Raw genomic sequence first — 15,297 nt, 5'->3', positions numbered from 1 at the left:
TGAGAGCTTGAGTTCAGATTCCAGCTCCACACTATTTTCCACAGCAAGGACAAGTGGCCTGATATCTTTTCCATATTTATCACATGTAAGTGGTAATAGGGTTGCTTCTCTAATGACGTTGTTTTCAGAACTGTACACAAGGATGAGCACCTGGTACTTTGAAAAAACTCAAGAGGAGTTAGCTATGCTTTTATTTTAAGACTTAAAAGGTATTAAATACTGATTTGTTTGGAAATAAATACTGGAAACATCATGTCTCTGGAAACAATGCACAACCTCATTCTATTTGGTGTATCATTTTTTTTTTTTTTTGGCCCGAGATAAAGAGAAAATGATCAGTTGGTTCTTTACAATTGAAATTTGGCATGCAATAAATATAGAGTGCAGTATTTATTCAACATCAAAATAAAATTTTTCTTTTAACAATGCTCAACTCCAGAAACATGCCACCAAATAATTTGGTTTTAGAACCATGAGTTTTAGAGCCATAAAATGATATATAGAAACAGATGTACACATCTATTTACATGAATGCATGCTAAATACCATCTTTTCATAGGTGTGTGCAAGTTTGTGTCTAAAGTAGCTTGATTCATGAAGTGAGATGTTGATCAATTTTACCATACCAAAATTAAAGGACATCTTAAAGAAAATGACAAGACAAATTATAAAGTAAAAGATACTTACAACATTTATACTGAAGTGATTTGGATCAAGTATACATATAAAAGGTTATAGAGATCAGTTAGAAACAAATAGAAAAGTGAAAAAAGACAGAACTATTTTATTTGAAAGAAATACATTAGGTCAATAAACAGATGAAGTTAGTAAATTTCATGAAAAATTTTGGAAAATAATATTGTATTCTAATTGTAATATCACTTTTCAAAAAAAAATAGGTCAAATTACAAAGTCTGACAATACCAAGTGTTCATGAGTGGAAATGGTCTCGTTTCTTGAAACTAATTTAAGTTGTAACTTTGATGAGGTTAATATTTGCATACTCTATGCCCAGCAATTACCTTCTAAGGTATATATGCAAAGTAAATATTTGCATACGAGTACCAGGGACACACACGTTGAAACTCCTACATCATGGTTGAGAATAAAAAGAGCTTTGGACACTTCAAATGCCCATTAACAAGAAAATGAATAAAGAAATCATGGCATACATTCACTATATATATATATATATATATATATATATATATATATATTAAATCAGTAAAAAAGTTAATGATTTGCAGAGACAACACCAATGACTCTTAGTAATAATGCTAAATGAGAAGAAGCAAAATTAAACAAACAAAACTAAACAATGCTTAGGCATATGCATTTTACAAGTAATACAAGATATGAAATTTGGGATGGTGCTTCCCTCTGAAGGGAAAAAAAAATAGCCAGAAAAAATACAAGTAAATTCAAAATATACATAATGTACCAGTTCTTGGGGTAAGTTCTAAGCTGCTGGACATTTTTATATTATGAAAGCAAATAAATAAAAGATGATCATACTTAGTCAAGTGATGATAGTGTATCTTGGATAAAGAATTATGATTACTCCAATTCCAAGTTCAGAGAGTCAGAAACGATAGTGGTTCCCTTTAAGAGGTTTGTGGTGAGTTATTTGCTTTTACAGACTTTGCTTATTGTGTTTTGTGTTATGGTTAGTATCTTATAAGAGTCACTCCAGATGTCATTACGTGTTCTTTTTTATAGTAAACATCAATAAAATTTTCAATAGAAGAGCGTTTTACATCTTAGAAAATCTACTATGGTGATTGCTGCTTAGTTGGAAATGGACACAATTGCTGATGATTTCAAAGATTTACCACCAGCCTGGGGAACTTGATGAGAAAAGTAACAAATGCATTTACTTAACAAAAAAAAATGAGCTATTTGTTTCCTTTTTCTTCTTACAATAGTATTTATTTTGCAGTTTATTCATGGTTGCATACACCATGAGCTCCCTATTTCTAGTGGCAAGCACCAATCAGGTAAAGTCCACTGTCTAATATTAAAATACAAATGTATATTTCTGTGTGATACAGAGAGAAAAGGTATGGCAGAAAAATATATTTTAAAAAGTCCCAAGAGAAAGCTTCTGAAATATAAAATGCTCTAATTATTACTATTAAAATTTAGAACCAACTGTTATTAAAAAATATGATATGCCTTAGGCATATCATAGTTTGCACTTGGGTAATTTTAAACCTCAAATTAAAAATTTTTATGGTAATCAACAAAATTTCTGGCAATTATAAGAATACACAGAATTTAAAGATAAGGTAAATGTCAATGAAATATCTTAGACCAACAGAGAATATTGAAAAATAAACTCCAAAATTATGACCTAACCAAAAAAAGTTCATAAATATGAAGTTTCACTAATTCCACAATGAAAGAGCAGAAATATTCTGACCCAATCCCAGAACGTTAAGCAGACTTGGCATTTAATCAAATTGGTGATATCAAGTTCAGCAGAGGAACATATGTGCAGCTATCTGTTTCTTCACATGGTTGCTCCTGTAGCCATACTCCACGACTCATCTGAGTTTTACCAAAGAGATTTCTAGTTCTAAAGGAGTCAGAAAGGAGTGAGGCATAATTCCTGTAGGAGAAAGAACAAAGACCTATACATCACTCCTTCATTCATGCAATAAATAGCTATTTTGTATCATCTGCACACTCTGTACTATGCTGTATGCTGGAGAATAAGTGTGCAAAATGGAAGACCCCTGTCCTCATACAGTTTACAATCTCATGGGGAAGAGAAGCAAGTGAACAGAGAACCAGGTTGCAGGCTGGTGTGTGCTATGACAAGAGAAGTCCCAGATGCTAGAACACTTTCAGCAATCTGAACTTCCACAAATACAGCCAAGTGTTATAGCACACACCTGTAATCCCAGCAGCTCAGGAGGCTGAGGCAGAAGGACCACAAGTTTAAAACTAGCCTTAGCAATTTAGCAAGGCTCTAAGCAACTTAATGAGACCCTGTCTCAAAATTTAAAATAATAATAATAATAATAACAACAACAACAAAGGCTGGGGATGTGGCTCCGTGATTAAGCACCCCTGGGTTCAATCCCTAGTACCAAAAAAATTTAAAAATAAAAATAACCCACAAATACATTCCCAAATCAAAGTCTACTTATATAAGAAAAACCCAAACTAGTAGAGAACACTCATGGCTTGGAGCTTCTCAGAAGTCCCAAGTCCTAAGATAGGAACTCAGGTGAGAATGAGGTAGCAGTGATTAGAACATAAAGAAACTTCTGAAGCAGGTTAAGATTTCATCTCAAGGGCTATTGGAATCTTTGCACGATCAGCAACTGGAATGCTCACCATCGTATTTGTGAAGATCACTCTAGCAGTCTGAGGAAGAATAGACTGGAAGGGAAGAAGTCAAGGTGAGGGAAACCAGTTAGAAAACAATTGCAGGAATCCAAGTTAAGGGATGCTGGTCTGAGCTAGGTAATGGGGAGAAGCAGGAGATTCAAGAGCCCTTTAAATGTAGAGTCAATTTGATGGGTAAATAGTTTGAAAAAGGAAGAGTCAAAAGTTTCCTGCTTAGTTGTTTGTGTAACTTCAAGAATGAAATAAGACTTTAGTCTGGATACAGAAGAGACATTTTAAGCATTACTCTGTTTAGCTTCTATTTAGGAGGAATAGTGGGACAGGACACTCTGCCTAAAACACTAACCTGTCATATGGTAAAGAAAAGAAGGATGCTCAAATACTTCTTTGTCCAAAAAGTATGTATGTACACATATACATTCATGCACATATACATCTAATTATAAGTAATTCCCAAAACAATTTTATTTAGGATACTTAGGTGATAACTGGCTGGCATTTTGCTGAGAATGATCGGATGTAAAACTTTGTAGGAAAAAAAATTTATAGTTTTTTTTTGGTTTGGTTTGATTTTGGAGTGTGATTGTCATATAATAGTTACAATTTCAAAAATATATTTGGATTTTTCTGTTTGAGTCATCAAAGGCAAGTGGTTTTCTTGTTTAAAAAGTCTCAGAAATTATCCCTGCCACTTATGTATTGACAGGCACTGGAATGTTCTAGAACAGTGATTCCTAAACTGGGCTGCACATTAGGATCACTTGGAGGTCTTCTAAATATTGCAAAACTCAGGCCTCAGTCTACATCTATTAATATGACAACCTCCGGGGATGAGATGCAGGCACAGAAACATTTTAAGTTCCTTAGGTGGCACCAATGTAAAGACAAGTTTGAGAACCAATGGTCTAGAACAGGAACACAAAAGGGAACTGAAATTACCCTCTGCATACTGGAACTGGTATAACTGAGACCACAAATTCAGGTGTGTAAGAAATGTCTATTTTGAATCTCTCTTTTAACCCCCCTATTCTACATGGTAAGTTTTCTCTCAGTCCATCCATGGTTTCCCTCCCTTATTCCCTGTGTTGTCTTAATTGGAGCTGCATGTGGAGTTCACTGAGAATTTAAAAGTTCCCCAGGCAGGAAAATGAGCTCAGCAGAGATGCTGAACCATCTAACCCCAGCTAACATTAACCCATGTTAGTTCCAGTGAGTCCCCTAAACACCTGACCTCTCAAGTGTCACCTTCTGAGATCCCAAGGGCAATTGCCTCATCCCATCCACAAGGCCTCTCAAGTCACCAGGTTTGCTAGTCATGGCCTCACTGCTCCTGGCCACAGCAACAGACATTATGCTCCTTCCTACTTCACACTGAAGTTTAAGGGACAGGGAAGACTAAAAATAGTATAGACCCAGTGGCTGAGGACGCTGAGGCAAGAGGATCATGAGTTCAAAGCCAGCCTCAGCAAAAGCAAGGCACTAAGCAACTCAGTGAGACCCTGTCTCTAAATAAAATACAATATAGGTTGGGGATGTGGCCCAGTGGTCAAGGGCCCCTGAGTTCAATCCCCAGTAACCCCCCCCCCAAAAAAAAAGTACAGAAAGGAATTATTAAGAATAAAAACTTCATTTACTAACATATCAAAATCTAAATAATGTTACTTCTCCTTATCATCTGCAATTTATATAAAAGAATACTTATGTTTGTTAAAATTTGCTTGACTTTTATTCTAGTATTTACTTCGACCTTTTATTTGCTGAAATCTCTTTAAGCTGTTTTTTCCATTATGCAAGGGCAAATTTTTAATTAAAAATAGAATCCATGAACTACTTAACTGAACGCACAAACCTGCATTACTGTTCAATATACTGACCGGCAACTCAGGAGCAAAGAGGATGGTCCTGTCAGCCTGCCCACTGGGGAGATTTCCCAGTATTCCCTCAGGAGAAATGCCTGGATCACAGGTACCTGACAACTCATACAGCACCAGTGACAATTTTCTAACAGTAATCAAATTTTTCATGAATACAAGTCAAACCCATCTGAAGATAATACTGGAGCAATACATTGCAATATTTATTCAATTCCTATGTGAATCTATTCTGTGTACTTCTTTCAGGACTGGTTTTCTAGCAAAGAATAATCTATTATCAAAGTAAAAACCTATAGGGTTGGGGATATAGCTCCGTTGGTAGAATATTTGCTTTGCATGCATGAGGCCCTGGATTCTAATCTCCAGTGCAAAAAAAAAAAAAAAAAAGTAAAAAGCCTATTTGTACAGTAAGAACCTATAATCATTGACATATTATTTTATGATTATTTTATTGATCCCTAGAAAAACTGAATGCCTCTGAATATACATGTTTAGGTCCTATTATATTTCTAGATCATTTTCCATCCAAAGATGCAACAATCTACTTAAATAAAGGAGAATCATGCTTGTTGTGTTAGGAAATAATCAACAAAAAACAAAACAGCAGCTCAACAAAAGTTTAAATGCAATATGCTTAAAAACAGGCAAAAAGAATTTGCTGATTCAGACAAAAACTGGAAGAAAGCAAGACGAAATCAAATCAACAATTATATGTTAGGTGGCTGGAAAATGAGAACTCTTAAATTTCCTTGAATATTTCTTTGATTGACTTAACACTGAATATTTTAATAGTCCCTCAATGCTTACTGTACCAGAAATAAACAAAACTACAACTCTACTCATTGGAACATACTATAGGGCATGTCCTGGCTTGAGTAAGTTTCTAAAACTATAACCGAAACCCCCAACATGAACAGTCAGTAGAACAAGAGTGTGACTTTCTTTCTATAAACATTTTTTTTAATATTTGAAAGTGGATGAAAATAATTGCTATGGGAAGTTTATATTTAGGTAGCAGCATAGTGGTATACTTGTGCCAAAGCTTTTATCATTAATTAACAAAACTGAACTCAGGCAGAAGACTTTTAAATATGCATACCCAAGTTCCCAGTGTGCTCTGTGCCCTTTTATGTGTGAGGTAGCAGTTGTCGGATTGCCTAGTACCTAACCAGTAGCCCAGCACTTGATGTGATATTACAGATTGGCTCAGAACACCCGTTCTGAAGATTGAATGATACTACATGATGTCTGAAAGAAGAATTAAAAGGGTTCCAAATGAGAACAAAAACAAGCAAATCTGTTGCTTTTTTATTGTAGAAAAAATAGCACATCACCTTGGCTAGTATCAACTTTCTGTATACAAGATAATCTTCCTGTATAGCAATGCTTTTCCTCTTTAGAGTAAACAGACTCCGTGTCACATTCTGTGCCATAAAAGCCGAGTTCTTAGAGGCACAGTGGAAACAGTATCTGGGCTGTGAGGGGGAAGAAGGGGATTGGATGAATCCACCTACATTTGATAAGAACCAGATGGACCGCAGTTTCAAAATTAAAACAAAAATGCTCAAGTACAGAGAACTTTCCTTCACTTCTCTTGGCAAGTGCCAAATCAGATTTATGGAGCTTCAGCTATACTTAGGTGCTGTTTGCAAAGACCGTTGGGGTTCCCAGAGTTGATCTTGCCTTATGCATCTTATAGTCAAGTAAGAGAACATAAATGCAAACATCAAAAGTGGGAAGCAGAGTAAAAGAGCCACAAAAGAGCCACATAAGATGTAAGAACATAAGATGACTGGCTTTGAGGATCAACAGGAGTTTTATGGAGTTCTATATGACTGAGATGATAAGTAAGATTTTAATAGACTGAGTGTGATGAGTGCTTTCCTAGGAGAAGGAACTGTAAGAAAAAAAAGGGAAAGAGGCAAGACCATGGAGATGAGGATAGAGGAGTGGTGGGCCATGGAACATAAGGCCTTGGGCAGAGGACTGGGGACCACTCCACAATGCAAAGGGAACAAATGTCAGACCAGGAGTTGAATTAGCAAACTGATGACTTGTGTGGCCTGCTCGGTAGTTTTCTAACTGCAGAAAGAGAGAAAGTTTCATTTGAATTGGCAATCAGGATTTACACAGTGGGAGATTACACAAAAAAAAATCTAAATGTTTGGCTTCTCTTGAAAACTTCTCACATGTTGGTAGACCTCTGGCCAGGGCACAAACTTTGTCAAAAGCACAGTACCCCAGGCTTCTTATTGCCTCTGCCCATGAGTTGCTGTTATTATTGTATTACTATTATGGCTATAGTGGGTTTATTATTGTCATTTTGTAGGAAAGACAAAAGTTTTTCTTAAACCTAGCTTTACATACTTCTTAGGTATGTGATCTCGGTAAGTATTTGAGCTTTTTGATCTCTACCATAAAGGAGGATCAGAAGACATTAAACATAAGCTGAAAGCATTTGTTCTTCATCTGGTAAATGATGATAAAGCTGTGAAAGATTGGGAGGATTTAAGTGACTGGAGATATGCTTTAAAAAGCTTAAGCCAGCAAAGAGGAATAGAATTAATTACAGGAACAAACAGGTGGAAAAGACAATCAGAGGTTCAGTCACCATTCAAAAAGAAGGAGTTTGGGTGGCATGGGTAGCAATGGAAAAGAAAAACAAGCATGTCAAAGATACTGCACAAAGAGATTTGGGCAACTTACTGAACTGGATGATGAGATGAAGACACAGCAATTAAAAATGACACTGAGACTTCAGTCTATGGTAGAATAGTGATTCCATCAACAGACATAGAGGTGATAAAACTCTGGAGGTGCTAGGTTAATTAGTTTAGAAACATAGTAGACTTCTGGCTTTAGCAAATTTAACCTTTGCATTTTCCACCTCAAAGTATTAGTGATGCCAAACGAGAAAATTGGCTACTGAGTAAGTCAAGCTAATTGTCTGCATTTATATCTCAACATATCTCTCTTGTAATAAACAGAACAAAAATCCATTTCCATTCCCAACCCCTCTTCCCACATCTAACCTTAGAGCTAGAGGAAGAAGTAAAGAGACCAGCCAGAGCAATGGATGTTTTTAAGAGTGTAGTGTTCAGTTGGTAGTAACTTGGTGCCTTAGGATAATATAAGCACTTCATATGGATGCAAGTACCAGCAAGTACAAGTACAGTTTTCACCTATACTCCAGGGCAAAATATATTTCACTTAATGAGAAAAAAACTTTATTAAAAATTGAAAAGCTCATTGAAATGTGGTAAGCTGCTCCAACACTTTGCTTATATAATAATTTAGGCACTCATGAGATATGTGAAGCGTCTGCAGTTTTGGTTGGTTACAGGCATCATTTTTATAGGGCCTATTAGAAAGATATATACTCTGGAAAGATGACTAATAGGAAACAGGGAAGAAATCTAAGTCTTAGTTTGCTTTTCAGCCATTTACTGCTGCACCTTGTCACATAAATAAGCCTTGTGAGTATGTCACTGAATCACCCAAGCCTCAGCTTACTTAAAACACAAGAAAAGGAGGTGACCAGATTGGACTCAGGGACCTCCAGTTCTCAGAACTTTGCAGAGCTGACAATGCACTGTATGTGGACTCTGCAATATGTATTGCATCCTCAAATTCTTCTTTTACATTCCTCTCAACTGTAAGTTTGGGATGAGCAAGACAGCCTTGGCTACTTTCACAGACGTCCTTGATTTTGGTTCATTTCCCCTGGTACTAGAATGTCTGATAAAATGGAGCAGGTGAAGGCAATGTTCCAAGGCTTCTCATTGGGGTAAGTCTAGAGATTGCTTCCTAAGAACAAGACATACTTCTAAAAGTAGTCAAGAGATTACCAGGGCGTCTTTAATTGTTCCTTGCATATAGTCCCATTTATATAGGACTATAGGCCCTTAGCTGCCTACTAGGTCCTCAACAGAGCTCACCACCAAACTGGACTTTGCCATGTTTTTCAAAATGCCCTCATTCAAGATACAGGCAGTGATGCAAAATCTTTCCAAAATATAAGCTCAAAGTCTTCCAAGTTCAGCAATATGATCTGCTTCTGTGGTTCATTATGTCCTTGACCACTTTGAAAGGGAGAGTAGTACATGTTATGGGGGCCAGTCTCTAGCTTCTTCTGACACACCTAGTTCCAGCTTGAACAGGTATACATCATTTTTTAAATTATTTAAGTAAAAATAACGTTTCCTCCAAAGAAACACTAATCACTCATTTCAACTAAACTTTGTTCTTCTTGATGTACTGAAAAGTAGTTCTTAATAAGGAAAATATAGATTTTTCTCAACAATAACTTATTTTGATATTTTAAAGTTAAGTAATTAAAACTGTCTTTTGAAATATTTGAGTTAAATTTTGACATTCGTTCATAGGTCAAAGGTTATTTCATTGTGGCTTCCACCCTCAAAATGCTCACAATTCTCTAACTTCCCAACACTATTTGGTATCAGACTCAAAAATCTGCTCTGCCAACTGGATATGACTGCTAACACAGAAATATATTCAAAACACAAAACAGCTTATTGACTTAAGATGGGCAGGGACCTCTGGGAGACATTACAAAGTATGCCAAATTGATTTCAAGCAATTAAGTTCATAGTAAAAAGAACATCCTGAATATCAAGAATTTACCAGGAGACATATTATTTCTGACAAATTTATGACATGTACCTTTCACAGGTTCTAATAATTCTTTCTTGAATAAAATGCTCACAGTGAAATTAGATTGTCAAAATTACTCTCAGCCCCTTTGCCAGGGTCAGACTGTACTTGTCAGACATTTTAGAGAAACAACTGAAAATACTGATGCTACTGAATTCTCCCTTCAAGATCAAGCCTCTTTTAGTACATTAATCAAATAACCATTTGGAGTCATTCTGGTTTCTCTTGCTCCTGTAACTTATTATATTTGTTACCTCACCTCAATTAGGTTCTGGATGACTCGTTTGTATGCTGGGTAGTGACCTTGTAAGAATGGTTGAATCGTACTAATAACTGTTGGCCTCATTCTCCCATTCCTGTGGCTGTGTAACTTCCATAAAGTAAAAATTCCTTTCAAAGTGTAAACCTTGAGAAGTCATGTGCTGTCCATATGGGAGTTTTTGTACATCTTTAAGATGACTGCTTCTTTGTTGCTATTATTATCTTCTTCTTAAAAAAAAAAAAGAATAAACAGTGCATGCATACCCATCTTTCTCAAAAAAAAGAAATCTCCAGAAAGTACTTAATGATCCAACTGGAAAATGTTCTAACAATACAGTCTTTCCTGGTTTTTCAATTTTCTACAGGTGGATAATCTCTGAAAAACCCACGACAGTGAACAGATTGAATCACTTTTAACAATTTGCATCTTGAATAAATTCCAAAGTGCTTAGAGTCAAGCTGTTTTTGTCTTTAATATTTCAAATAAAGATTAAATAATTTTTTTTGAAAATTGGCCCAAAGCACTAGAATACTGTGTGCTTTGGAAAAACTCATTAATTATGAATGTTTGGGCAATGAAATTACACTGATATTTTAATTGGTGTTACCATAAATTTGGGAGCAAGCACTGTCTCTTCAAATCTTCCTTTGGTATGCTGAAATTCTCTAAAAGGGTTTCAATTCCAATAATTCAGAAATTAAAACTGGACTATTTCATTATATAAGTATTATAATGGAGCTTTGAGAAGAAAAATTATAGACTTTCAACACTGAGTTCATGAAGATATGCTTCCAATCTTAGAATTGGTTTTAGAATTCTAGTTTGGAATAGAGTCGTCTACTAGAATAATATGACTAGTCTACCTTTAGCACTGATCATTTGTGGCTAAACTTGCCACCAAATGAAATAAGGAAATTAAAAGGACTTTAAAAGATGTGTATGTTTTACTAAATTATAATGCACATAACAAATCAAAATAAAAACTTGAATGACTAGCATTTAATTGAAATTTGATATCAACATATCCAACATTATCTCTGTTTTTACAATGTACACTTAGATGTTTCCAGACTTTACATTTTCATTCTTCAAATAAGCATAGTCAGAACCACCTTTTTCTTGCTGGATTTAAATACGGCAGTTGCTACGAGAAAGATAGATTATAGATTGCTGACCTGAAGGAAGAAAGTGTTAGCAATAATGCCCAGGAGATTTATCACAGTGTACAGTTTTCTGTGTCAAGGAAAACCTTTCCATGGAACCATCTTATTCCACCATATGCAAAGAAACAACATAATAATCACTAGGGTCACTGAACACTGTAGAGACAACAATGTGAAGTTAAATGAACACGGACTTTGCCTTTACTATTAGGCCGAGAACGCCTGGCTAAATTCCATTGATTTCAATGATCTTGGAAGAATATGAGCTATTTGAGGGACAAAGTAGGATGCAGCATAAAGATAATTTAGCATAACAGTTGCTTTGGAATTCGAACATTTGAAAAAAATCAAAATTGGCACCTGTGTTGTACAAAATGCATAGCTACTTAAGAAAACCACATTTTTTTTTTTGTAAAAACTTCTGTTTTCCCAGTTGCACTGTTTGAAAGTGAATCTGTATACCAGAAGGTTGTTCAGGATTATGAAACTTAATGCATTTTATCACAAGCAAATATAAACATTTTCAAGGAAAGCACAAGGCAAGAGACATGAAAGACCATATGTTTCCAATGCTCTCCATGTCAAAACAATACCAGTCTCCAGAAAATAACTGCTAGTCATATTGAATTATTTTGCCAGATATCTTCCAAAAGTAACTTGGAGAAAGTACAGCGCACTCCATGTACCATGTAATGGATAAAAATAGATTTCCCTGGGGCCAAAACATGAATTATTTTATTGGTCATGATACATTATAAGACTTGGAGTTTTATTGCCTATGAGTTAGTAGCAAAGGTAAAAATGAGATAAGAAAATAGAGACTTATTTTTCTGGAAAATGTTTCTCAACAAGCTTTGTCAACTCCTTTTGTTAAGCTGATCTTTAATACACATAAGCAGGCAGGACATATTCCCTCCAAAACTAAGTGTTTTGTTTGCATGTTTGTTTTCCTTCTGGAGAGTGGAGGGTAACCATTCACAGGTTCACACTGTTTTTTGCCAAACTTTATCTTGATCAATTAGTCAATCCCCACTTTCCCTCCCCTCCTCCTTCTCCCCCTTATTTGGAATAGACACCTCCACCAGCATGAGCATGAGTATCCACCACTATTTTACACTAAACTAGCACCTACTGGAACAAAAAATAATAATAAAAAAAAAAAACTGTGGGATCAAGCCAGCGAGTGAGTTGTCCCCCTAGGAAAGAGAAGCTGAGCTGATTCTCTGAGCAGTTTTAGCTGTGACATGCCACCTTCGCCCTCTAGCCCGCCTCAAGATGGTAACTAGCTGGGCACCGCAGTTGATTTTTTCAACTTTCCTCTTAGAAATGTTCTCCTTTGTTGCATAACCACTTGCTAACTAATGATATCAAAAACTTGATGAATAAATCTTCAAAAACATTATTTGAACAGAACAAATTACGTCCCAGAAAGAACCACCTATACTTAAGTGAGGACAGGGAAGTAAGAGAAAAATGGTAGAATTCCCTCCCCCTCCCCCCATTCTGGTAAATTATTTGTCTCTTCCAGAATCTTCTTCCTAATCTTTTTCTATTTTGAGAACCCATAATTAACTTTCTACAATTTTTCCATTTATTGTGTCTGTGTAGCATACCCTTTGCCAGATGCTTACTAGACTTTTTACCTCATTTAATGTTTACAGCAATCAAACACACAATGCACACAAAAGGCTAAATAATTTACAAAGGTCAATGCAAAATTAATATGAAGTGTCTGTGGTTCCAAAACCAGGTAAAAAGCATCACAAATAACTGAAATATAAAATATTTACCTTTTTTCCCACCTGATTTCTCAGGTTATTCTTAGTATTTTAAGTTGCTCCCTTGGGCAAGGGAACATGTGCTTGCATAGCTGCCGGCTGGTGGGGTGCGGCAGGGAGGTCCAAGCTCACCCTGACACATGGTGCCTGTGCGCTACAGCTCATCAGGTGCCAGGTTTCGGCTCTTGAAAGCCATGCAATCATCAATGCCCTGGATGGGAATGGACCTGTTAAACCAGGCATATTCCCTCCCTAGGAGCCCGACTCCTACCCAAGGCAAATGAGACTCATTAATAGTCACTCAGTACTAGGTAAAAAGCCCACCCCACCCGACGTGTGCAGTGCACCACCGCCTGCCTTCAAGATGCTGAAGGACATGCAAGACCATCCCTTAGACCTGTGCTCCACCTCTTGCCAAGGACAGTGGGTCCCATCAGTCACCAGCCCATCAGAGAGGCCAACTGGGGTCAAAGGGTGAGGGTTGCACAAAACAGGGGCAGAGAAGTTACCAAGAACCCACCCTTGGTGGCAGAGAAACCCTAAAAATAAAATTACTAAAAATTCAGAATTGTGACTGTACAGCAAGCTTGTAGCACTGGTTACATGCTGGTGAAGCCAGCCTTGCTGATAGAAAAGACATTTGATAGTTTCTTTCCCTTCCTCAACCATTCCCTTCCTCAAATAACTCACACTACTGCCCCCACCCAACTGAAAGCATTGGGTTTCATATACAAATAGCAGATACTTTTCCACCAAGGGCAACAACGAATGGTGTGGTTCTATCTTGCACCAGTCCCCCACTTTTTTTTTTTTTTTTTTTTTTTTTTTTTACAGATGAGAGCTTAAGTGACATGCTAAAAGACCCATCTGCTACTTATGTGGTAAACCTGGTTCTAAAATCAGAAGCCTTGACCTTTCCATCATGTGCAGCTGCCAGGGAGCTAAGTGGCAAATGTTTAATGAATGCTTCCAATAAACAGGTTGTCTCTAATAATGTTACAACCCTAACTTTTACCATTGATTTTCAGAGGGGAAAATGAGCAAAGCCTCTTGACTTTTTAAGCAGGTGTTTATGGAATGCCCTCCTTGTGGGTTATGGTTTTAATGTAAATGAAATTCTTATTTTAGAAGATAAATGTCTCCTCCTCATAGACGGCCATCATTAACTTGTTAATTGTTCATGTTGGCTACAATATAGAGATGATGATGTCTCATTGATTTATGCCTTAAAAATAAGAGGTCCCTAATTGTAAGTATAGTCTTACAATAGTCTTGAAATGTGTTATGAACTTAATCTTAGCAGTTTTGAAATGCACATCAATATCTTTAAGCCAAGATATTTTAGACAAATTTTTGTCTTATTCAAACTAACATTAATCAAAACACAGTATAACCACATTACAGAAAATTTGGAATATAGGTAAAAATGGTAAGTCATGCACAATTTCACCACTCTCACATTTTTCTTCCAATATTGTTATGAAACAACAATATGCAATCACACACTACTGCTTTGATTTGAATTGAAGGAAAATCTAAAATCAATAAGAACTCACATGTGATTTTATTATTTTGCCAGAGACATAACTATAAACTCTGTTTCAAGGTACCTTCTATATTGGGACTGCAGTGATAACTTTTTAATTTGAAAAAATAACAAAAAGAAAAAAAAATGTAAAAATCTCCCAAACCTCACTTAAGAAAAATTCCTTACTATTTCCTTCATTTAATTCCACACATTAGATTTAAATGTTCTTAAAATTTCGTGTATGTCTTGCTCAAAAAAATTCCCAAGTCTAGACTGACAGGTAGACACACATGAATATACGCATGAATTGTTATAAAGTCTAACTTTTACTGTATATAGATTTATAACTTTATTCATATGCCAATAGTTTATAACTTACATCTAGTATTCAATGTTAAATCATAATTTAGACCTGATATTTTATTAATGTTTATATTAATAAGTAAAGCCTTCAGGCCTTTTTTTAAGCGGTTTTTCAGGTCAAAAAATGACATTTCTCAACACTGGAAAGACTAGAAGTCTTTTTGGCATGAAAGTGCTTTTATTATTCCATCAATCCATTCTGGCATTCTTCCAGGAAAAAAAATACCTCGTTAGCCAACTCTGAACTACACCAGACCTTCATCTGTACCTTCCTGGTAGAACTTGGTGCATTCTGTTT

The sequence above is a fragment of the Ictidomys tridecemlineatus genome, chromosome 7, assembly GCF_052094955.1.
Source record: "Ictidomys tridecemlineatus isolate mIctTri1 chromosome 7, mIctTri1.hap1, whole genome shotgun sequence".
Lineage (NCBI taxonomy): Eukaryota > Metazoa > Chordata > Mammalia > Rodentia > Sciuridae > Ictidomys > Ictidomys tridecemlineatus.
Note: the sequence above shows the minus strand (reverse complement) of the source record.